This window comes from Schistocerca gregaria, chromosome 5 (genome assembly GCF_023897955.1).
Source record: "Schistocerca gregaria isolate iqSchGreg1 chromosome 5, iqSchGreg1.2, whole genome shotgun sequence".
NCBI lineage: Eukaryota > Metazoa > Arthropoda > Insecta > Orthoptera > Acrididae > Schistocerca > Schistocerca gregaria.
In genome coordinates, this window is record NC_064924.1 from 606,212,118 (window position 1) to 606,238,093 (window position 25,976).

The following is a 25,976-nucleotide window of genomic DNA, read 5'->3' on the forward strand; positions in this document are numbered from 1 at the left end:
CTGGGGCCCAACGTTTTGCTCCTATCCTGGGGTTGGCATCTCATCTAAGAGAGGTGACTAATTGAATTATGTTTGCTCGTTTAATAATGGTTCAAATGGCACTGAGCACTAGGGCACTTAACTTCTGAGGTCATCAGTCCCCTAGAACTTAGAACTACTTAAACCTAACTAACCTAAGGACATCACACACATCCATGCCCGAGGCAGGAGTCGAACCTGCGACCGTAGCGGTCACGCGGTTCCGGACTTTAGCGCCTAGAACCGCAGGGCCACCCCGGCCGGCGTTGAATTATAAGAGTGGGAATACACATGTCTTTTAATTTCTAAAATTTCTGGTTGATTGAGTTTGGCCCCCTTTTCCTATGTTTGTATGATCTGTGCATTTATTGTGTATTTGTGGTTATTGTTCTGGCAATGTTCAGGCTTCTTCAATCTCCACCTTGTGTGGTGTTCTTTAAGACTGGTACAGATTGACCTCCCCGTCTGTCCAATGTAGCAAGACTGACACTCACAGCATGTGATTTTATAAACCCCACTTTTTGTGATGGCCGGTTGTTTTTTTTATGTCCCTCAGACAGTAGGTAGTTTCTTGTTCAATTCAAAAGACAATCAGCCATCCAAAAACGTTGGGTTTATAAAATCACATGCCGTGAGCGTCAGTCTAGCTATATTGGAACAGAGAGGGAGGTCAATCTGTACCTGGCTTAAAGAACGCCACAGAAGCTGGATCCTTTGCAGGGCATGTCCTAAACAAAACTACAAATACACAATAGATGTACAAGACTTACACCAGAGAAAAAGGGGGCCACACTCAACCAATTAGAAATTTTAGAAATTAAGAGACATATCTATGTCCCCACACCTATTATTAAACGAGAAAATCGAATTCAGTTATACATCTCTTTTAGATGTGATAACGACCCCAGGATACAAGCAAAACCTTGGGCCCAAGTCCATCGTAGTTAAAAAGTTCTTGTCTGATGAATAACTTTAATCCTGTCATTTCAGTGTAATTGCTGAATGGTGTAATAATGTATGTAATTTGTTAAAAAAATGGTCGTTGACGTAATTGTACATTAAGCTAAGGATCAATACCTTAAGAAGTCGAGATGATTATCTTTGCCTTGTCACCATGTTTATCTGTGCATTATTATCTTTGGGAGTCAGTAAATGTACTTCAGAATGGGCTTACAACCCGAAACCTTCGTTGTGCAGTAACATTAATAATAAAATAGTGAAACGAGGCAAAAATCAGTGTTTGTTTGGTTAATTTACAGTGCTTCACCAGGAATTAATTAAATAAAAAAACAAAAAATATTTTCACCTTACAATAGATATGTCCCACATTGGTCTGACATTTATCTACATCAAAGCCTATTATCAGTTAATGATGGACAAAGAAAATAAACTGCCTGTGATATCTAGCACGTGCAGTGAGTTCTATGAACAGCACTTGGAGATGAAATCCAAATACATAAAACGAAAAATTCAAACACGTGGGCCAGCAGTAAAAATGGAGCACCATATTTCACGCACATAAATAATGCCAATTTTGCCTTGCTAGGTGGGCTATAAATAAAGATGCAGTTATTTTGCAACGGTGCAGGTGGCAACGCACGATCCATAACCGCAGCTTCGGATTTAATTGGTTGACTGTAACACACGGCGGCGCCAAATGCACAACTGGCGACCGTGACCTCTGTATCAGGGTAGTCTCTCTGCATTTGTGTTACGTGCAGAAGCAAAAACTATTATGCATCGCGAAATCTGGAGTAGGCGACTAAGACAGCCTGCTACGCGTCGTGTTGTCCCAAAGATGCCTCTCAGCGACGTACTCTGTAGGACAGGCTACAAATGGACAGCCACATTCAGCCGCTAATCGCGACACAAGCCATCTATAATAGTTCTGTGTCACGCGTACTATATTGGGTGAAAATAGCTGTATCGTTGCTGTATCGTTTTAGTGTGTTTCGAGCCCGTGGAGACCATTTAGTTTGTAAACATTACTCTCCTAATCTTTAACACGTTGCTTTCGTTGTTGTGGTCCTCACACCAAATATTTGTTGTAAGCAGCTCTCCAGGCAATTCTACACTGTGCAAGCCCCTTCTCCCCCCCCCCCCCCCCCCCCCCAATAACAACTGGAACCTGCATTCTTCTGAATTTGAGTACTGTATCCATCTCTTCGTCTACCTCTACGATTTTAACGCCTCGCCAGTAGAAAACTGGTGGTACCATGGTGTCTCAGAATTTGTCCAATCAATTGATCGGTTCTTATACTCAGGTTGTGCTACAAATTTATTTTCTCTCTAATTCTATCAGTACCTCCTAACTACTTACGTGATCAACGAATCTCATCTTCAGCATTCTCCTGTAGCACCGCATTTCAAAAGCCTCTATTCTCTTCTTGTCTAAACAGTTCATCATCCACGATTCACTTCCATAAATGGCTAAACTCTAGACAAATGCCTTCAGAAAAGACCTCCTCACGCTTAAGTCTATATTCGATGTTAACAAAATTCTCTTCTTCAGAAACTCTTTTCCCACCATTGCCAATCAACATAAAAATGGTTCAAATGGCTCTAAGCACTATGGGACTTAACATCTCAGGTCATCAGTCCCATAGACTTAGAACTACTTAAACCTAACTAACCTAAGGACATCACACACAACCATGCCCGAGGCAGGATTTGAACCTGCGACTGCAGCAGAAGAGCGGTTCCGGACTGAAGCACATATGACCGCTCGACTACAGCTGCCGGCCCAGTCCACATATCTTCTCTACTTTGGCTATCGTCAGTTCTTTTGTCCTTCAAATAGCAAAGCATGCCTGCTACTTTAAGTGTCTCATCTTCTAATTTAATTCCCTCAGCATCATCTGATTTAATTTTACTACATCCTTGTTTTGCTTTTGTTGATGTTCATCTTACATCCTCGTTTCAAGACTTATTCATTCCGTTCAACTGCTCTTCCAAGTCTTTCGCTATCTCTGGCAGAATTAGAATCTCATCAGCAAACGCCAATGTTCTTATGTCTTCTCCCTGAACCTTAATTCCTCCTCCAAATTTTTCTTCGGTTTCCTTTACTACTTGCTCAATGTACAGACTGAATAACATTGGGGATAGGCTGCAACCCCGTCTCATTCCCTTCTCAATCATTGCATTCCTTTCGTGCACCTCGATTCTTGTAACAGCCATCTGCTTTCTGCACTAGTTGTAAATAACGTTTCCCTCCCTGTTTTTTGACCCCTGCTACCTTCAGAACTCGAAAGAGAGTATTCCAGTCAACAGCCTCAAAATCTTTCTCTAAAACTACAGATGCTATAAACGTAAGTTTGACATTCGTTAATCTACCTTCTAAGACAAGTCTTCGCTTTAGTGTTGCCTCGTGTGTTCCTACATTTCCGCAGAATCCAAACCGATATTTCCCGAGGTCGGCTTCTATCAGGATTCACCATCCTTCTGTAAAGAATTCGAGCTACTATTTTGGAATCATGAATTATTGCGCTAATTGTTCGATAATTTTCACACCTGTCAGCGACTGCTGTCTTTAGATTTGGAATAATTACATTCTTCTTCATGTCTGAGGATATTTCACCTGTCTCATACATCTTACGCACCAGATGGCTAAGTTCTGTTATGTCTGTCACTCCCAATATCAGTAGTTCCGGCATATAGCAGTCTACTCCAGGGACCTTGTTACGACTTAGGTGTTTCAGTGCTGTGTCAAGTTCTTCTCGACCCCTCATATCTGTCATCTCATCTTTATCTACATCCTTCTTCATTTCTGTAATATTGCCTTCAGGTTCATCTACCTTGCATCGACCCTCTATACACTCCTACGTTTGAGCCTTCCCATCTTTGTTTAGTACTGCTTTTCCATCTGAGCTCTTGATATTCATGCAAGTGCTTCTCTCTTCTCCGAAAGTCACTTCTGTTTTCCTGTAGGGGTACACATTTAACTCCTAGTGAAATATGTTTCCAAAACCTCACATTTGTCCTCTAGCTATTCCTGCTTAGCCATTTTGTACTTCCAGTCAATCTCATTTTTAGACGTTTGTCTTCGCTTTCGCCTGCTTCATTTTCTGCATTTTTACACACTGAAGCGCCAAAGAAACTAATATAGGCATGCGAATTCAAATACAGACTTATTTAAACAGGCAGAATACGGCGCTGCCGTCGGTAATGCCTGTATAAGACGACTAGTGTCCAGCGCCGTTGTTACATCGGTTCCTGCTGTTACAATGGCGGTTATCAAGATTTAATTGAGTTTGAACGTGGTGTTACAGTCGTCGCAAGAGCGATGGGACACAGCATCTATTGTTCAAATGGTTCTGAGCACTATAGGACTCAACTTCTGAGGTCATCAGTCCCCTAGAACTTACAACTACTTAAACCTAACTAACCTAAGGACATCACACACATCCATTCCCGAGGCGGGGACACAGTATCTCCGAGGCAGCAATGAAGCGTGAGATTTCCCGTACGATAATGTCACGAGTGTAGCTTGAATACCAGGGATCCGGTAAAACATCAGTTCTCCGACATCGCTGGGGTCGGAAAAAGATCCTGCAAGAACGACGACTCAAGAAAAAAGTTCAACGTGAGAGGAGTGCAACTCTTCCGCAATTTGTTACAGATTACAGTGCTGGGCCATCAACAAGTGTCATCGTGTGAATCATTGAACGAAACATCGTCGATATGGACTTTCGGAGACGAAGGCCCATGCGTGTACCCTTGATGACTGCACGACACAAAGCTTTACGCCTCGTCCCGGCCCGTCAACACCGACATTAGACTGTTAATGAATGGAAACATGTTGCCTGGTCTCGTTTCAAGTTGTATCGAGCGGATGGACGTGTACTGGTGTGGAGACAACCTCATGAATCCATGGACCCTGCACATCAGGGACTGTTAAAGCTGCTGGAGGCTCTCTAACGGGGGCGCGCAGCTGGAGTGATAAGGAAACCCTGATACGTCTAGATATGACTCTGACAGGTGACACGTACGTAAGCATCCTTTCTGATCACCTGATCCTGTCATATCCGTTGTGCATTACGACAAGATTGGGCAATTCCAGCAGGACAACGCGACACCCCATACGTCGAGAATTGCTACACAGTGGCTCCAGGAACACTCTTCTCTCTGAGTTTAAACACTTCCACTGCTCAACAAAATCCCCAAACACGAACATCTGTGAGCATGTCTGAGATACCTTGCATCGTGCTGTTCAGAAGAGATCTCCACCCCCTCGTACTCTTACGGATTTATGGACAGCTCTGCAGGATTCATGGTGTCAATTCCCTCCAGCAGTACTTCAGACATTAGTCAAGTCCATGCCACGTCGTGGTGAGGTACTTCTGCGAGGTCGCGGGGGCCCTACACGATATTAGGCAGGTGCTCCAGTTTTTTTGTCTCTTCAGTGTATGCCGGCCGGAGTGGCCGTGCGGTTCTAAGCAGTACAGTCTGGTACTGAGCGACCGCTACGGTCTAATGTTCGAATCCTGCCTCGGGCATGGATGTGTGTGATGTCCTTAGGTTAGTTAGGTTTAATTAGTTCTAAGTTCTAGGCGACTGATGACCTCAGAAGTTAAGTGTTCAGAGTCATTTGAACCAGCCTTCAGTGTATATTCTCCTTTCATCAGTTAAAATCAGTATCTCTTTTGTTATCCAAGGATTCCTACTAGCTCTCGTCTTTTTACCTTTTTGATCCTCTGTTGCCTTCATTATTTCATCTCTCAAAGCTTCTGCTACTGCATTCCTTTTCCCTGTTCTTGTCAATCGTTCCCTAATGCTCCCTCTGAAACTCTATAAAACCTCTGGTTCTTTCAGATTATGCAGGCCCCATCACCTTAATCTCCTACCTTTACGCAATTTCTTGAGTTTTGATCTACTATTCATAACCAATAAATATTGGTCAGAGTCCACATCTGCTCCTGGGAATGCCACGCAATTTAAAATATGGTCCAGGCGTCTCTGTCTTATTGTGTCGATGGTATCATCGCCCCATGTCCGACGCCTTTGAATGCCACGCGCAACCTTCCCGTGCCACTCAGCTGTCGCCCTCTGCCGACTGCCAAGAGGGGCGTCCGGAGCCAGCTACGTGGAGAACGGTTGCACCAGAGAGAGAGACGGAAGAGCGGAGCCCCAAACTGCGTCAACCTTCTACGCTACGTGTTCCGGACAGAAGATGCCTTTGGTCGGTATCCTTGACACCGGGGATAACACCGATCGTTAACCTTTTTGCGTTACAGTGGGGTCGTCGCCCAGGCATCTGAATACGGGCGTGTTCTATGCGGCCCATATGTACTATATTCAGATGGTTATTTTCGTGTCCCTTCCAGAGACAAATTCTGATGGTTGTGTTCTCTATTGTAACTGTTTGCATTGAGCAAAGACGGACGAATGTAATTTTGACAGGATGAGCACATTTCGAAGTGCAAAGTGTTTGCTACCTTACTTTTCGTGACAGGTGGGCATAAGTGAAATCCAAAGACTTTTAATTGTACTGAAATAATCTTTTGTGACAAAGCAACAACGTAAGTGTCTTATTCATATACATTTTGAGGGAAACTGTAGCCGTAATGGAAGATTATACAACTGATTATTTGAAACAACTGGTAGGAGAAAACGCTGCATATTAACCAAATCCCACACCTCGCGTATCCTCGTATGCCACGAGCACGGGATTCTCCTCGCATACCGCAACAGAGCTGCTACTAGCACAGCTGAGAATTGGCAACACTGTGACAGTTCAGTCACTTCCGCATATGGTACTGCATTGTCTCACTAAATTCACTTGATATTCCCTTTCCATTTCAGTGACTCGTGCTTTATAATCCTCATGTAAACTAAGACATTGAGACAGAAAATTTAAATTTTTGGCTAAAGAAATGCTATTCTTCACGTAAGTGACAACTTTTTTTATCTGTCACGATGCGTTATGAAGTTGAGCGACCAATACCATGATGATAGTGACGTGCTGGCAGCAGTGTGTCCGTATCCCCGTGTTACCGCCTGTGTCTCATGTCGCAATGGCTCAATGAGTCATCAGTTCTAGCCTTGGTAGGGGCCAGTATGTGCGAGTTTTTTTCTGATTTATTTGATGGGGCTGCGAATTTCCAGAAAAAATTCTGTTACGAAATCGGAAGAAAACCTTTAAATGTCAACTCCTCTTGGTAGCTCGACTCAGTAAGTTGTGTTAATGGTCATAGATCTCGGCTTTCTGACTGCCAAGCTGCTTCACAATACAAGTGTCTCTGAAGAAATTCGAATCGACCGTCAACAATATGAATTTAAATATTTTTCTTCAGTTAAGACTCACAAAATGGCTCTGCGCACTATGGAACTTAACATCTGAGGTCATCAGTCCCCTAGAACTCAGAACCACTTAAACCTAGCTAACCTAAGGATATCACACACATCCATGCCCGAGGCAGGATTCGAAACTGCGACCGTAGCGGTCTAAGACTCACATACCATGGTGATAAGAATGAAGGAAATAAACCTTTTTATTACTTTAGGGCTTCTATGCTACATTTCCACAGTAGCAATTAGGGACTCTCACCAGACATTTGCTAACAGCGACTCTAGCAACTTACTTTTCCTCTGGGTAGCTTCAAATATGAGGAATTTTGTCGCTTTAAATCCAATGGAATATTTTAAATATCACTTTTGAACAGCATTCACTTCTCCATTAATTAATGTATGGACCTCAAAACAAGCAATTTGCCTGAGTAGCTGTAGAGCGGGTTCCGAAAGGTATTGACAAAATCTTTTGCAGCCATTTACCATAGGGACTCAAAGAAATAAACCAAACACATTACATTGCATTTACACTCTGTGCCTTGACTAACACATATGAATCCATGACAAAAATAAATTATTTTAAGAATCTCCTGTGAAAGGAAAAAGAACAGGATGTGACACTTTAATTATAGCACACTGGATCAGAAACAATGGTATTAACTCTGTGTCACATTGATGTATTGCATACTAGTGTAATAAAATACTCGTCAAATAAAAACGGTTTTATGCCTCCGTTGCTATAGAGTGTGAAACACAAATCGTAGACAGATTTTATGGGTCACCACTTAACAACATTAAATCGTTTTACACCGTCAAGAGTGAAGAGTGGAGCAGACGTTGTCCGCAGAAGGTGAGGCAGCGCAGTGCCTCAGCCCCCGCCGGTAGGCAGCAAACGGGTCCCAGAGAACTCAGATGCATGCGGTGTTCAGAAGCAGATGGTTCACCAAGAAATCTCAAGCTAAAATATTGTTGAATCCAACTGTTATTACCAATGTGACAGAAAGCGAAATATATTGTAAATTCGATTGAATTACACTCATAGCTTCACCACCGAGAGGAAAGGGGCGATAAAAATTTTGTCGATGTGTTTTCGGTTGCCAGACGTCGTATTACCTAGTTTCACGTTTTACCTCAAGACTAAGGGCGTAGTCAAGAGTGATGTACGCAGAATACAGTCAAGACTTCCTCCGGGAAGTGTCACAGTCTACAGTGTTGCCAGATCGAGCATACTGCTGGACATAGAATTCTGAGGGGAGCATGGCTGTATTGCCCACCTTACATGAACGACTAGGCGGTCAATTTTTTGTGTCTAAGACTGTATCTACAACACATACTGCACACTGAAGACCAGAAGAATTAAAAGAACAAAATTAGTTCATGAGAGCAACGTTAACTATAGCGTTCGAAGTGTTCATAGTATTCTATACGTGTGTGTAAACGCCTTCCAATGCCCACTCAAAGAAGACAAGGATACACAGTCTAGCTTAAATATTATAAATACGCCTCAGTTTGTGGATGAACTTAGACTTAGGTTGATAATCATTTCGAATATTTAGCAGTACTGTACCCGTTGGTGTTAAACTCGTTTTCAACCAATGATTCCCACAGCTACAGGAACACTACTTGTGATACCTCTTAGACAAAATACTTACGCAGGATTATCTGATGTAAAGACCAACCTGACACAAACTGTGGGAAGTTTGTTTTACCACCTTCATACCTGGATAAAGAGCTTTTCCTATTTGAGATATCTGTGAACGTTGCTGCATAAGACGATTTAAGAAGAAACTAAATTCCTTCAGTTACAACAATGTATAAAGAAATATTCTTAACGGCACAAAGTCCAGAATATTTAAAGACACTCCAACAAAAATCATGAAATATAATTATAAAAATAAAAATATATAACTATCCCGTGATAAGTGGTCCCACACATACATACATACAGTTATATCGTGTCGTAACTGCCATCTGCTTCACATCTGATGTGCATAAAGCTACGTAAATTTAAGTATTCACTGTGTTTTTTCTTACTTGTCACTGCTTTTCCCGTGTTTTTGCTTTTAGGAAGCTTTAATTTTCGAGTACTAGTGACAGTGTTCCATAGATTTCGTGTTTGTTTTGAATAAAGTCCAGAGACAGGTAGTGTTGATTGTTTCCAACAAGAAGTGTCTAGTAATCACAGTTTAGTCAGCTATCAGCCGCCTTTAGTGAAATAACAGTCTAGTTAAAAACTGATTAACTCTGTATAGTAAATTGTTGATTTCTTAGGGTGGATAGGATGTGTGACTGTTGAGTAAGGACGCAGGAGGAGCTGGCCACTGTTCGCGAACAGCTGAACGTGCTGATGGCCGCGGTCAGCCGTCTTCAGGCTGCTGCCTCGGAGTGTATCGGCAGTGGGGAGTCTGGTGCGCCGCATGGTACACCCCAGGTGTTACATGCTTCACCCACGGTCCCTGCTATCGAGACATCTTCGTGGGTACCGGGCGTGACTGGGCCACGCTCTTCCCAAAGGGAGTGGCGGGTTCAGCGGCATTCGCGTCGCACAAGGCGGAGAGTCAATGTGGAGGCTGGCCGTTGGCACCGCCCGCTCTGCCTGTGACCGCTCCTTCAGCAAGGTCCGAGCAGGCACACGGGGGGAAGGGTTTATTAGTGATTGGAAGCTCCAATGTTAAGCGGGTGATGGAGCCCCTTAGAAAATAGAAGAAAAGTAGAGGAAGAAGGGCAGTGTTCACTCTGCCTGCTTGCCGGAAGGCCTCATCCGAGATGTGGAGGAGGTACTGCCGGCGGCGATAGAGAGCACTGGGTGCACCCGACTTCAAATTGTTGCTCATGTCGGCACCAATGACTCCTGACGTCTCGGTTCAGAGGTCATCCACAGTTCGTACAGGCGGTTGGCGGAATTGGTGAAGGCAGAAAGCCTTCGCGGGGTGGATGGAATCTGAGCTAACTATTTGTAGTATCGTTCCCAGAACCGATCGCGGTCCTCTGGTTTCGAGACGAGTAGAAGGCTTAAACCAGAGGTTCAGACGATTCTGCGGAGATCTAGGGTGCAAATTTTTCGACCTCCGCTATCAAGTGGAGAAATGTAGCCCTGAATAGGTCAGGCGTACATTACACGCAGGAAGCGACTGCAAGGGTAGTGGAGAACGTGTGGAGTGCACATGTGGTTTTTTTTTTTTTTTTTTTTTTTAAAGGTTAGAGAATTTCCTCTCTAGGCCCGACAAGACGCCTCCTGAGACGCGACAACGTAGTAGTAGGCAAAACGCAACAGGGAATCACAATATTAATGTGGTAATAGTAAACTGCAGGACCGTCTATAGAAAGGTTCCAGAACTGCTCTCATTAATAAACGATAACAATGCCTACATAGTACTAGGGACGGAAAGTTGGCTGAAACCAGATGTAAACAGTAATGAAATCCTAAACTCAGATTGGAATGTATACCACACAGACAGGCTGGGCAGTGAAGGGGGAGGCGTGTTTATAGTGATAAAAAGCGCAATAGTATCGAAGGAAATTGACGTGGAGATCCGAAATGTGAAATGTCACGGTGAAAGCAGGCCAAAACATGGTAATTGGATGTCTCTATAGGCTCCCTGACTCAGCAGCTGTTGTGGCAGAGCACCTGAAGCAAAATTTAGAAAATATTTCGAGTAGATTTCCACTCGGATGGAGATTTTAATTTACCAGATATAGACTGGGAGACTCAAACATTTATAACGTGTGGCAGGGACAAAGAATCCAGTGAATTTTTTTTAAGTGCATTATCTGAAAACTACCTTGAGCAGTTAAACAGAGAACCGACTCGTAGCGATAACATATTAGACCTTCTGGTGACAAACAGACCCGAAATATTTGAAACAGTTAACGCAGGACAGGGAATCAGCGATCACAAAGCTGTTACTGCATCGATGATCTCAGCCTTAAATAGAAATTATAAAAAAAAAGGTAGGAAGATTTTACTGTTTATCAAAAGCGACAAAAAGCAGATTTCAGAGTACTTGACGGCTCAACACGGAAGTTTTGTCCCGCGTACAGATAGTGTTGAGGATCAGTATACAAAGTTCAAAACCATCGTACAATATGCATTAGATAAGTAGGTGCCAAGCAAGATCGTAAGAGATGCAGAACTATAGACCTATATCTCTAACTTTGATCAGTTGTAGAATTTTGGAGCTCGTATTATGTTCGAGCATAATGAATTTTCTGGAGACTAAAAATCTACTCTGTAGGAATCAGCATGGGTTACGAAAAAGACAATCGTGTGAAGCCCAGCTGTAACACTTCCATGTATATGTGCTCTTTGACCATTTATTATTGTATATATACTTGCTTTTATCTTTATGTAAATTTATATGTACACGAGTTATGAATTAATTTGTTTATTTTGCTGTATAATCAATTATGTATATTATGTACATATCGCTGAGTAATCGCTGAGGGAATTTTAGGGAAACGTTAGGTTCTTGTTAACGAAAAAGTATCGTCGGAGTAGCGGCGTCTCTGGACGCGGGAGGATGCTACGTCAGAGCGCGCGCTACACAGAGGGAGGACTCTGGTGTGAGACTTGGTGAAGTGTGGACGGATGGATGGCGTGCACTGTACTGGAGGAGTGACTGTTTAGCGGCACGTGGCAAGTGATGAGCGTGGGCGGTGGAAATATTGTTTTCAGCAACATCAAGAACCCGCCACGCCAAAATCATTGCCAATAACTCCCGTGCTCGCTAATTATCGTGGAAAGGAGCCAGCAGCAGTATCGTCGCCAGCAGCTTCGTCACGGCGAGAATGGACTGAAGTAAGACTGCTGCATTACAGCTTATTCTCAACTAGTTTTGTAACGGCGTTACTCAGCTTTGTGGTGTTTTGCGAGTGAATAATTACACAGGTTTAATCAAAACTGTTTTCCCGTGTTTCTACTAAAATCATACACCAAGTAGGTTCCTGTTTTGTCCTATTGTTACAATAATCCGAATACCGTTTATAAAAAATGAAAATTGCAGTGCCAGTTAATTTTGCTTATGAACTAAATGATTTACTTAGATTAAAGATTTGAACTTAAAGCATTCAGTAATTTCAGTCTCACTAACTTTAAATTTGAATTTTAGTCTTAGGCGATCTAATTGTTGCAAATAGTAAATCAACTAATCAAGTTAAAATGATTCCTGGCACTATGAACAAAAGCACTAACTAGAATTAATGAGTGAGTGCAAATATCAGCGATTATTGTAATTTGTTGTTAGTAAAGTTCTGGTTCACATTTTGACTTGCAGTCGTGCTAAAGTATAATAATTACATTTTGATACAGTAATTATCATTTCTACTTCCCTGTTAGAAGTAAACAGAGTTTCATTTAATTATTTTCCATTTTCCAAAATTCATATGAAAATAGTAGACGTTATTGTGAAGTAGCGCAATTGTCACTTACAACAGTAAGTAACCATTAATCTAAGTGTTATCTTGTATGTTTTCAAAATTTCAGCTCTATTAGTTAACGATATTTCGAGTGCAAACTGTTTTCTTTCTCGCTTTATTACGTAAATGTTTCAATGGTTTTTGCTAAAGTGCGTGCAGCCCTCTGTTGCCGGGCGTGTTCGAGTAATTCTTGAGATTGATTGTTCGGCTCATTAATTCAACTACCGAACAGAAATTTTGCACATTTGGGCTGGCTACGTACTTCTTTTAGCTATAGTTATTTCAGTAACTCTTCTTATTCTGTTCCGATCCACGTGGTACCCCTTCTCGTTGGCACAGTGCCTGAATGATAGCAAAAATACTTTCGAACAACCATACTAAATTTTACAGTAGTTAAGTTGTCCTAGAAGGCATCTTATTGTTAACCTCCCCCCCATTTATCGACTTTATATTGAATCTTCGGCACGATAGCCTTTTCAAAATTTTGTTCCAATTGTTTGGGCACATGCTTACACGGTCATATATTTCTAACATTGTCGATGGAAGGTAAGGGGGACGTTACACCAGCTCTCGCTGTTCGTCCACGAGACTCAGAGAGCCAAATACACACGTTCCCAGGTAGATGCCGTGTTTATGGCTTCCGCAAGGCGTTCGATACAGTTCCTCACTGTCGCTTAATGAACAAAGTAAGAGCATATGGACTATCAGACCAATTGTGTGATTGGACTGAAAAGTTCCTAGATAACAGAACGCAGCATGTCATTCTCAATGGAGAGAAGTCTTCCGAAATAAAGTCATTTCAGGTATGCCGCAGGGAAGTGTCGTAAGACCTTTGCTATTCACAATATATATATATATATATATATATATATATATATATATATATATATATATATATATATGACCTTGTCGATAACATCGGAAGTTCACTGAGGCTTTTTGCGGATGATTCTGTAGTATATCGAGAGGTAGTAACAATGGAAAATTGTTCTGAAATGTAAGAGGATCTGCAACGAATTAACGCATGGTGCAGGGAATGGCAATTGAATCTCAATGTAGACAAGTGCAATGTGCTGCGAATACATAGAAAGAAAGATCCTTTATAATTTAGGTACAATATAGCAAGTCAGCAACTGGAAGCGGTTAATTCCATAAATTATCTGGCATTAGGAGTGATTTAAAATGGGATGACCATATAAAATTAATCGTCGGTGAAACAAATTCCAGACAGAGATTCATTGGAAGAATCCTAAGGAAATGCAGTCCGAAAACAAAGGAAGTAGGTTACAGTACACTTGTTCGCTAACTGCTTGAAAACTGCTCACCTGTGGTGGATCCGTATGAGATAGGGTTGAAAGAAGAGATAGAGAAGATTCAACGGAGAGCAGCGCACTTCGTTACATGATCATTTAGTAATCGCGAAAGCGTTAAAGAGATGACAGATAAACTCCAGTGTAAGACTCTGCAAGAGAAACGCTCAGTAGCTCGATACGGGCTTTGTTGAAGCTTCGAGAACATACCTTCATCGAGGAGTCAAACAGTATATTGCTCCCTCCTACGTGTATCTCGCGAAGAGACCATGAGGATAAAGTCAGAGAGATTAGAGAACACACAGAGGCATATCGACAGTCTTTCTTTCCAAAATAATACGAGACTGCAATAGAAGGTAGAACCGATAGAGGTACCCAAAGTACCCTCTGTCACACACCGTCAGTTGGCTTGCGGAGTATGGATGTAGATGTAGATGTAGATAAAGAGCACTGGCAAACGGTTCTTCGCTACATTAGGTTACTTAAACTGGTATCACTCTGAGCTAGAATTTATGGTCAGCGACTAAATTTAAGGTCAATGAGTTAGATGCGGGTTTTGCAACTGTGAGATAAATACTTTCCCGCATTATAGAAGCGAGTATTAAATCTGAACTAATATTACGAAAATTTTGAACTTGGATAGCTTAGTATGAAAATTTTCTGTTTATTGCAAAGGAGAGCAACTGATTTTCTATAACATTCTGTGTCATACACAACTTGAAACAGGTCACATCGACGAAAACGTATGGAAGAACTGACAGAGACGTATATCGGAAGACAGTAAGATCCCTTGGCATTTGGGTTGGCAGAATTCGACATCCATTTCTAGACGCAAGTAAATGAAGAAAGGCAGCGCGTTTTTCTTATCAAGTAACGTCTTCATCACTTACTTTACTTTTAATGTAATCTATAAGTAATTGCTGATGTTTGATATTAACAAGGAAAGAATTCGGTAGATAGGGAAAGAGCCTGTTCTTGGGCAACTACTTCTATAATGAGCAAAAGGAATTAAATCATCTTCAGGCACATGTGTCCCAGCAGCGGTATGAAGAAAATGATAGTAGTAATGACGGTAATAATCGAATTATCCGGCAACTTCACACTTCACATTGAATTTTCTCGAACTAAGAAATTTGCTGAATTAGTGAAAATTTCAAACTCGAGGCTATGATACGTAGAAGCGTCTTTACACCCTGATGACATGAGAATAGCATAATCTTCGCGTCAGAAGCTTGCTTCTGCTTAACCATTTAATAGGCTCACTTTTTTTCCACCGTGACTAATTTAGTAAGCTAAGCACATCATCCGTTACAGCACACTCCTGAGACTGGGAAATGTTGCCACAGTGGTCTGGTGGAATGAAACTATCACAGGTGCAATGCGTGGGTTCAGGCATTTTCTTTTAAGAGACACAAACAGATTTACTTTACCTCTGGTAACCTCAAGATACAGACGTTGTAATTCAGAACTCGCATGAAACATCACATTCCTGCATTACCAACAGGGCAGAGCCAGTTTACGTTGGGAAATGACATAGGCGGAAACCATGGTAAACAGAAATACTGTCACCAGTAAACTTACTTACATTCGAAAATTTTAGTTTATCTGATGAACTGATAGCCATTTAAAGGAACGGGGCTCTTATTTTACTTGTGCTTGATTGAATAAATGACGTTGAAAATTTTGATGCTGGACTGTGATTCGAATTCGTATCTCCTCTTTCGAGGTTCTGACTCTTGAAACAGGATAGTTCAATCATTTCGTTCCTTTTCCCAAGACTGCAGTCTTCTCTAGGGCTCCTCTAAAGGTAAGTATGTGGGTTCGAATCCTGATCCAACGCAAAAATATTCATAATTTCATTTCAAGCCCTATCACGTGAACACCGTCCTGCTAGTGAAAATTAACGTGCATTTTTAATGTCTGTTCATGTGTTGCCAACAATCGCAATAGGTGTCGTTATTTCTGGTAAAACACGCACGCATCTTACTGTTGGTGAGTAAGCAATTGATGCTCAAGCTTTATTCGTGGATAATAAAGAAGGACGGTAGGTGTGCGGTTCGTTTGTCGCTCAGACACAAAAATTTGTATCCTTATTTTAGATTCAAACACCTAGCAGCTGATTAGAAAAACCGATACGTAACATTTGATTCTACTTAGTTAACAATCCCATTACGTTTTGGTTTCGTATCTCCATACAGAACTTCACATCATGCCCTTCATCTTTAAATGCATTCACATTTTGTTACTTGTGAATGGAGGTATATCAGACATCTTTCGTGGTTAGTTATCAGGGTCGAAAGGGTATTGATAGGAGTAACAGTTTATTACAAAAACTGTCGTCTTTTATTTTCAAGTTTAGATTTGGTTATTGATACTGGCGAAAATTTCGGTAATTCATTACTCTTCATGGCTAGTCAGCAATATGATATGATTAGATTAGATTAGATTAATACTTGTTCCATTTATCATGAATACGACATTTCGTAATGATGTGAAACGTGTCATTTTAATGAAAGATTTCTTTACATACCATGATTCAATTTCTTTACAATAATTTTTTACTCTCTCATTCTTTTTTGTTTTTATCTCTCTCTCTCTCTCTCTCTCTCTCTCTCTGTCTGTCTCTCTCTCTCTCTCTCTCTCTCTCTCTCACACACACACACACACACACACACATATATATACACATTCCTTTTTTAAATTTTCATTTGTTTGTTGTGCTCGACTATCGGTGAGGCACCAAAACATCAGTGAATGTGTTTATTAATTTTGAGTACACTTGCAAAAGAAATATAAAAACAACTATGAGAGTTACTGATTTATGTTGCTTAGTTCGCAGTCAGTTCTGAGTATCATTAGTAACTATGCTCCAGTCCCTAAACCTTGCTACAGGAATTCGAATCAGACTCATTGTGTATTACAGACCGTAGCAGCCCGCTGTAGGAAACCATGGGTTCGTCATCTTGCTGCTGGTACTGTAACTGAGATTTGGCAAGAAGGCAAGAAATGTTTGCCAACTCGATGATCGACGAGCTACTTTCTGGTGTGCACGTAATTAAGCCTCAAGGTTCACCTGATTTTTTCCTGTCATTTCCATGAATAATCTGAGTTATTATCGCTTGAGGTGTAACAAAAGATTGTAAATTTACGGCTTTCAACCCAGGAAAGTAGATGCACGTGGAAATCGCAACTAATCTCGTACTTTAAATAGCGGTTTACGAGTTCTAACCACTACTGGCTTCGTAATAGGCTGCCTCTTTGCTAGCTCTGTTGTAACGTGCTGACATGTGAAAAACATATGTTATAGTTCGCGGTTCCAGTCTCGCTTCTATGAAAGAGCTAAAAGCAGTCAGATCAAACATCGACAAGGAAATCGCAAGAAAATAATTTCGGCCCATAGTGCAGTGGTGAAAACTTACAATGCTGCACAACAGGTAACGCCTCTTTCCGCTGCTGACAACCAAATTTTGGGTTTCCAGGAAAACATAACTTTATTTATGAAATGCCACATTTGCATATCTCTTGAGTATCACACATAATACCAATTAAACACAGACTCAATCTACATCTAAGTGAGTAGTGTACAAATAGTTTTATTAAAACAGACTTTCGTCTTAAGGTTATCGTGGGTACTTTTATTTCATTTCTTATAATGCAGTGCACAATTTTCGTAAGGTGTCTCTTAGTGTTGTTAAAACAATAGTAAATATGAGAGAAAAATTAATCATCAACGATATAGGCGAATTCTCTGATGTTATCTATAACAGTCTGACAACGCACACGCTGTTTGTTAATTACATGAATGTAGAAAACTTGTTCTGAGTTAAAGCTGTCAAACAAGGTTTGAAGAAAAATAAAATGCCACTACCACACGACAGCTAATGTAGAAAATTCTTTTCTGACATATTTTGGCACGATGCACTCTCCTCATACATAATACAAAAATTTTGAGATGCATTTGCTGCCTGGGCATCTATTAAACCCGAAACGAACCAAATGTCGTAGAAGTTAGCCCTTTTTTCACATGCGACTATTTTTGGTTGAGAAGTGAAGAGAATTACGTTCAAACTCCCATTAGATTGATAACTTCGGCAGACAGCAGAATTGCGTTCTGAAAAAATGTGACAGTTAATATATTCGAACTCGCGACGCTTACCGTTATGCTACTAGCTGACACGTAGCTACAGCAGCTCCAGAAGTCAGCAACAATTCCTCCAGAACTTCCGCATTCCACAGTGCTGTGAGATAACGTATATGGCTGGATCTAGACTTCTGATTAACAGACAGTTACAGCTTTTATTTTGCAGTGCACGAAGCTCTCTACAAACAGATTGTGCAATAGAGTAGCTCAAGTGGAAAGAAACACTTCCTATTTAAATTTTTGCATCCTTCACTATTGGCAGTTCTGTGTAGGTGACAGTATCGTGATTTTATCTCGGTGGTTGCAAAATACAGTCGAATGTATGCACTGGGTACCCGAGGAAGTTAGTTCATGGCGATACGGTCAACCAAGTAAATGAATGTACTGAACATGCTGCAAAACACTACTGCGAGCCTCTGTGTCAGAATTCTCATCCAGTGTGGCGCAACGGCGCTATGATAGAAAAATGAGTGACAGGGAAAAGGATTTGGTGGTCTGCTGGATTGATGATAGGTTCATATACAAATGGTCTGGGTTTGATTCCAACTTCGACCCATGATTGATGATAGGAGGGGACAAATTCTATTCTCTTCTGGCAACACCAAAAGAAGAATATATAAAGGCATTGTGGTCTGAAATTCACATCAAGTATGATATTCCTTCTCTACCAAGTAGACGTTAGGTTAAATCACAATAAAGTCAGGAGTGGCGACATGTAGAAACTCTGTCACCAATAACCTTCTTATACTAGTTATTTATTTCTAGTGATGAAACAAACGCTATGTAGGGTCACAAGACACTTCTTGCATCTTTTATTTGGGCTTGTATATGTCGATAAAATAGGTTATGAACTGAGAATCCAACTGAGACCACCCTTAACCCAGAATTTAATCCCTTCGTGACAATACAGCTCCACTACAATTTGTTGTTCGTTCAAAACTGCAGATTCCTCAACATCTCCACATACTGCACATGAATGGGTTCGAATCCTGGCCCAGCACTAAAGTTTTCATTATGTATTATCAAGCTTTAGCATGAGAACACCTATCTGCTAGTGGATAATAATTTTAATTTTTAATGTATTTTCATTCGTTGTCAACACCAACGATATCTGACGTTTTTGACTCCCAGTGAGACACAGAACTATTTGGGAGATCACTGTAAATTCAGGATGTTTTTCCGATCTGTTGGAGGAGACAAATTCGGTAGCTGACGTCTCTTTGTGTGTAGTCAACAACGATATGAGTGGGGTACGATTCCCAGTCAGCACTGAACTCTTCGTCACATTATTCCTAGTTTAAACATGTTCACATATAGCTGCTGGTGTAACAAACCAATATTTAATGTTATTTACGTCACAGTGGATTGTGTTTCGATAACAATCATATTAGATTCTGGGTTGGAATCACTGTCCAACACAAAGCTTTACCTCAAGCCATTTCAAGTAAGTTACTTGTGAAGAAGCAGTATTTAACATCTCTCGAAGTTCGTTAACAGGGACAATAGATGCTGGGTAGGAATTCGCGTCCGTTAAAAATTTTTACATTATGTAATTTAAAGTTGATATTTCCTAACTAATACTGTCTAAAATCAAGGCATATCACTCTTTGTTTACCTAGTCAGGAATGACTGTTAGTTTCTGTTAGTCACGAAATCTTTGCTTAGTCTGCCATGACCTGGGTTTGAATCAATATGCAGAACGACACGGTTTGTCGTATCATTTGAAGCTCATACTTATTCTGAACTAGCTGCTCGTGAATAACTTAAATTTTCAATGTCATTTTGTGTTAAATAATAAGTACGATAAGTTACTTTGAAGAGGAAATCATGGATATGACGAATTACTAGGTGTATTACTTATCTGATGTAATAATGAGAATGGTAATATTCCAGGTATGTCATTTATTGTAATAAATGTGAGCTTACAAGCCTTAAGGACAGTCTTATGTAATAAGGTGTACCCTGGTATTTGTAGTTTCGTGGTATTACTTTACATCTTAAGTTTTTAAGATACAGAGCACTGTTTCCTAGTGGTGACTTATTGAAACGATTTTCAATAGTCAAACGACTGTAGCGAGGAGCGATTAGAGGACCTTCTACACAGCTGAGTTATGCGGGTTGCATGCGAATCAGGCGAAATGCAGTTCATGTCGTTGGGATAGTTTTAAGCACGACTGTACATTCAATGGCATATATGGATACTCTCTGATAAATGTGTTGCAAATAGCCGAAACTAATGACATAATAATGAAAATGACAAATGCTGATTTGTAAGATAAAAATTCTTCACATGCACTGTAGTGCATTCAGAGTGAGGAAAATTTTTCATAATAACGTTATGAGATTGAGACCCTCAGGAGTCGCAGATTGAAAGGTCGACTACACATCTAACACCTCAAGAGATTCGTTTAATGCATGTTAACCACTTTCATAACACTGGGCTGGTGCAGAACGAAGGAGACGAATGTATGTGGAGTACTCGTGCATGATTTTCAACTTTTGAGGCAGTATTGAAAGACAATGAGTGTAATGGTTGAGACCATGTCGGCACCAATGACTCCTGCCGTCTCGGTTCAGAGGTCATCCTCAGTTCGTACAGGCGGTTGGCGGAGTTGGTGAAGGCGGAAAGCCTCGCTCGCGGGGTGGAATCAGAGCTAACTATTTGTAGTATCGTTCCCAGAACCGATCGCGGTCCTCTGGTTTCGAGACGAGTGGAAGGCTTAAACCAGATGCTCAGACGATTCTGCGGAGAGCTGGGGTGCAAATTTCTCGACCTCCGCTATCGGGTGGAGAAATGTAGGGTCCCCCTGAATAGGTCAGGAGTGCACTACACGCCGGAAGCGGCTACGAGGGTAGCGGAGTACGTGTGGAGTCCACATGGGTTTTTTTTAGGTTAGAGAATTCCCTCCCTAGGCCAGACAAGACGCCTCCTGAGACGCGGCAAGGCAGGAGTAGGCAAAATGCAACAAGGAATAACAATATTAATGTGCTAATAGTAAACTGCAGGAGCGTCTATAGAAAGGTCCCAGAACTGCTCTCATTAATAAACGGTCACAACGCCCATATAGTACTAGGAACAGAAAGTTGGCTGAAACCAGACGTAAACAGTAATGAAATCCTAAACTCGGATTGGAATGTATACCGCAGAGATAGGCTGGACAGTGAAGGGGGAGGCGTTTTTATAGCGATAAGAAGTGCAGTAGTATCGAAGGAAATTGACGGAGATTCGAATTGTGAAATGATTTGGGTGAAGGTCACGGTTAAAGCAGGCTCAGACATGGTAATTGGACGTCTCTATAGGGCCCCGGGCTCAGCAGCTGTTGTGGCTCAGCACCTGAAGAATAATTTGGAAAATATTTCGAGTAGATTTCCCCGCCATGTTATAGTTCTGGGTGGAGATTTTAATTTGCCGGATATAGACTGGGAGACTCAAACGTTCATAACGGGTGGCAGGGACAAAGAATCCAGGGAAATATTTTTAAGTGCTTTATCTGAAAACTACCTTGAGCAGTTAAACAGAAAACCGACTCGTGGCGATAACATATTAGACCTTCTGGTGACAAACAGACCCGAACTATTTCAATCAGTTAATGCAGAACAGATAATCAGCGATCATAAAGCGGTTACTGCATCGATGATTTCAGCCGCAAATAGAAATATTAAGAAAGGTAGGAAGATTTTTCTGTTTATCAAAAGTGACAAAAAGCAGATTACAGAGTACCTGACAGCTCAACACAAAAGTTTTGTCTCAAATGCAGATAGTGTTGAGGATCAGTGGACAAAGTTCAAAACCATGGTACAATATGCGTTAGATGAGTATGTGCCAAGCAAGATCGTAAGAGATGGGAAAGAGCCACCGTGGTACAACAACCGAGTTAGAAAACTGCTGCGGAAGCAAAGGGAACTTCACAGCAAACATAAACATAGCCAAAGCCTTGCAGACAAACAAAAATTACGAGAAGCGAAATGCAGTGTGAGGAGGGCTATGCGAGAGGCTTTCAATGAATTCGAAAGTAAAGTTCTGTGTACTGACTTGGCAGAAAATCCTAAGAAATTTTGGTCCTATGTCAAAGCGGTAGGTAGATCAAAACAAAATGTCCAGACACTCTGTGACCAAAATGGTGCTGAAACAGAGGATGACAGACTAAAGGCCGAAATACTAAATGTCTTCTTCCAAAGCTGTTTCACAGAGGAAGACTGCACTGTGCTTCCTTCTCTAGATTGTCGCACAGTTGACAAAATGGTAGATATCGAAGTAGACGACAGAGGGATAGAGAAACAATTAAAATCGCTCAAAAGAGGAAAGGCCGCTGGTCCTGATGGGATACCAGTTCGATTTTACACAGAGTACGCGAAGGAACTTGCCCCCCTTCTTGCAGCGGTGTACCGTAGGTCTCTAGAAGATCGAAGCGTTCCAAAGGATTGGAAAAGGGCACAGGTCATCCCCGTTTTCAAGAAGGGACGTCGAACAGATGTGCAGAACTATAGACCTATATCTCTAACGTCGATATGTTGTAGAATTTTGGAACACGTATTATGTTCGAGTATAATGTCTTTTCTGGAGACTAGAAATCTACTCTGTAGGAATCAGCATGGGTTTCGAAAAAGACGGTCGTGTGAAACCCAGCTCGCGCTATTCGTCCACGAGACTCAGAGGGCCTTAGAAACGGGTTCACAGGTAGATGCCGTGTTTCTTGACTTCCGCAAGGCGTTTGACACAGTTCCCCACAGTCGTTTAATGAACAAAGTAAGAGCATACGGACTATCAGATCAATTGTGTGATTGGATTGAGAAGTTCCTAGATAACAGAACGCAGCATGTCATTCTCAATGGAGAGAAGTCTTCCGAAGTAAGAGTGATTTTAGGTGTGCCGCAGGGGAGTGTCATAGCACCGTTGCTATTCACAATATACATAAATGACCTGGTGGATGACATCGAAAGTTCACTGAGGCTTTTTGCAGATGATGCTGTGGTGTATCGAGAGGTTGCAACAATGGAAAAATGTACTGAAATGCAGGAGGATCTGCAGCGAATTGACTCATGGTGCACGGAATGGCAATTGAATCTCAATGTAGACAAGTGTAATGTGATGCGAATATATAGAAAGATAGGTCCCTTATCATTTAGCTATAAAATAGCAGGTCAGCAACTGGAAGCAGTTAATTCCATAAATTATCTGGGAGTACGCATTAGGAGTGATTTAAAATGGAATGATCATATAAAGTTTATCGTCGGTAAAGCAGATGCCAGACTGAGATTCATTGGAAGAATCCTAAGGAAATGCAATCCGAAAACAAAGGAAGTAGGTTACAGTACGCTTGTTCGCCCAATGCTTGAATACTGCTCAGCAGTGTGGGATCCGCACCAGGTAGGGTTGATAGAAGAGATAGAGAAGATCCAACGGAGAGCAGCGTGCTTCGTTACAGGATCATTTAGTAATTGCGAAAGCGTTACGGAGATGATAGATAAACTCCAGTGGAAGACTCTGCAGGAGAGACGCTAAGTAGCTCGGTACGGGCTTTTGTTAAAATTTCGAGAACATACCTTCACCGAAGAGTCAAGCAGTATATTGCTACCTCCTACGTATATGTCGCGAAGAGACCATGAGGATAAAATCATAGAGATTAGAGCCCACACAGAAGCATACCGACAATCCTTCTTTCCACGTACAATACGAGACTGGAAAAGAAGGGAGAACCGATAGAGGTACTCAGGGTACCCTCCGCCACACACCGTCAGCTGGCTTGCGGAGTATGGATGTAGATGTAGATGTAGATGTAGACGTAGGACGTGTTTGCCTTGCAAGGACGATTTGCATGTTGTAGTTAACATTTTATGCCACTAGTGAGATGCATTGAGCGCTGAACCAATGTGGATTGTTAGTGTAAAATACACCGGTAGTATGAGGCACCAAGACGCTGTGTAATAACTTGCAACCTCAGGTAAAGGTACGTGAGATCAAGAAACTGAAGACACAAAACTTGTTTCACTATTTTGTGTCTACTGTTCACAGAGGATGCAACTGTCATCCAGTGGAAGCCCACCTTTGTGATGTTAAAAGAGTTTTACAGCAATACGAATACCACCCTCGGATGCAGTGGTATGGTGAGGAACACTATACTGTGAAAAATGTAGGTAACATGAGGTGACACATACAGGTACGGTAACTACCAATAAGGAAATATTTTGCAGTTGTAATGAATATCATGATAAAGCCTTACGCGTTTTCAACTAGTATCAACGTTCTGCACACGTACTCTTGTGCGTTTCAGAAAACTGGTACGAGATGCCGATTTAAAAGAAAACTTTTACTCAAAGACAATAAACAAAATAAAGCTTCAGAAAAGAGAGAGAGAGGAACACTAGAGAGAGAGAGAGAGAGAGAGAGAGAGGAAAGGGAGAGATAGAAAGAGGAAAGCCCATCATGATAAACAGGTAGTATGTAAATGCAAAGTGCTACCTCAGTGGTTAGCTGTATGGCGCACCACTAATTTATAATCTTGAATGCACAAAATACGTGCACGACATTCCGTTTAGCATCCCTGGATACCTCAGAAAGCTCCCCTAATTTTTCATCTTTCTTCCAGTGAACCTCATCGGTAAGAGTTATAGTAGTTTAATTAATATAGATCCACTATTACATTTTGCTCGTTAAATGTTTTCTTTCATTTTTTAAGAGGTCCAGAAGGCTAAGGCTAGATGTTTCAATTTTAAAGGCCATGAATTCCCGTCACTTTTGTAAAGTAATGGACACTTCATTTTGCTTATTTTTGAATATGAGGATCGCAATAAACAAGATAATTGTATGTAATGGTTTTACGTAAATTTTGTCAAATGTTCTCAAGTACTGCTGCTTCAGGGTTTTACAAGTAATATGAGAGGCACGACCTGCACGCAAACATGAAGCATATGTTCTGAACAGACAAACACACACACATATATATATGGGAGGGGAGTGCTCACACTCGAGACTAGTAAAGTGATGCGACCTTGACAGACTGAGATACCATTTAGGCTGCACCCTGCAGAGCGACTTGTGTCCAGTAAAAACAGCTGTTCTCACCTGGTGACTGGTTCCTTGACACGAGTGGCAGCTCACTCCACTTGAGACCCCATCCCCATTGCACTGCAGATGCTTATGGCTTGCTGGACCCATTTACGACAGCCTCGTGCCAACCATGAGTCACACAACGAGGTTATGCTTCAGAGGTCGTCCAACCTATAGCTGTGATTATAACTGAGTGAATGATTTGCTATGGATGTATGTGGAGTAATTAATTGTAGATGGATTTGAGTATCTGTGGATTGTGAGAGCAAGCCACCCATGTGTGTGAAGCCATCAACGCACTGCCTTCATTCAAGAGTATTCTTAGAACGTTCAGATTCTATGTAATATTGTGCGCCTGGTGTTCTTCTTCTTATTATATGTATCCTGAAATAAACTTAACTGTACTCTAGTAAATAAAAACGAATGTGAGAAGGCTTGCAGACAAGTGCGCTGGTGCATTTTCTTGTAGTTTACTTTGGAACCAGCTTTATCCTTATAATCCAAGGCATGACATTCGTCAGACGATGAGTACGTGAAACGAAAAGCAAAAATGATACCCATGTACCAGTTAAAATGTCCTTGACGAACTTGTGCAACAGGAGAAGCTCAGCACAATTTTTCCGCAGCTCGTGGTGCGGTGGTTAGCGGTGCTGCCTCTGGATCATGGGTCCCAGATTCGATTCCCAGCGGGACTGGGGATTTTCTCTGCCTAGGGACTGGGTGTTTATGTTGACCTCATCATTCTATCGTCACCATC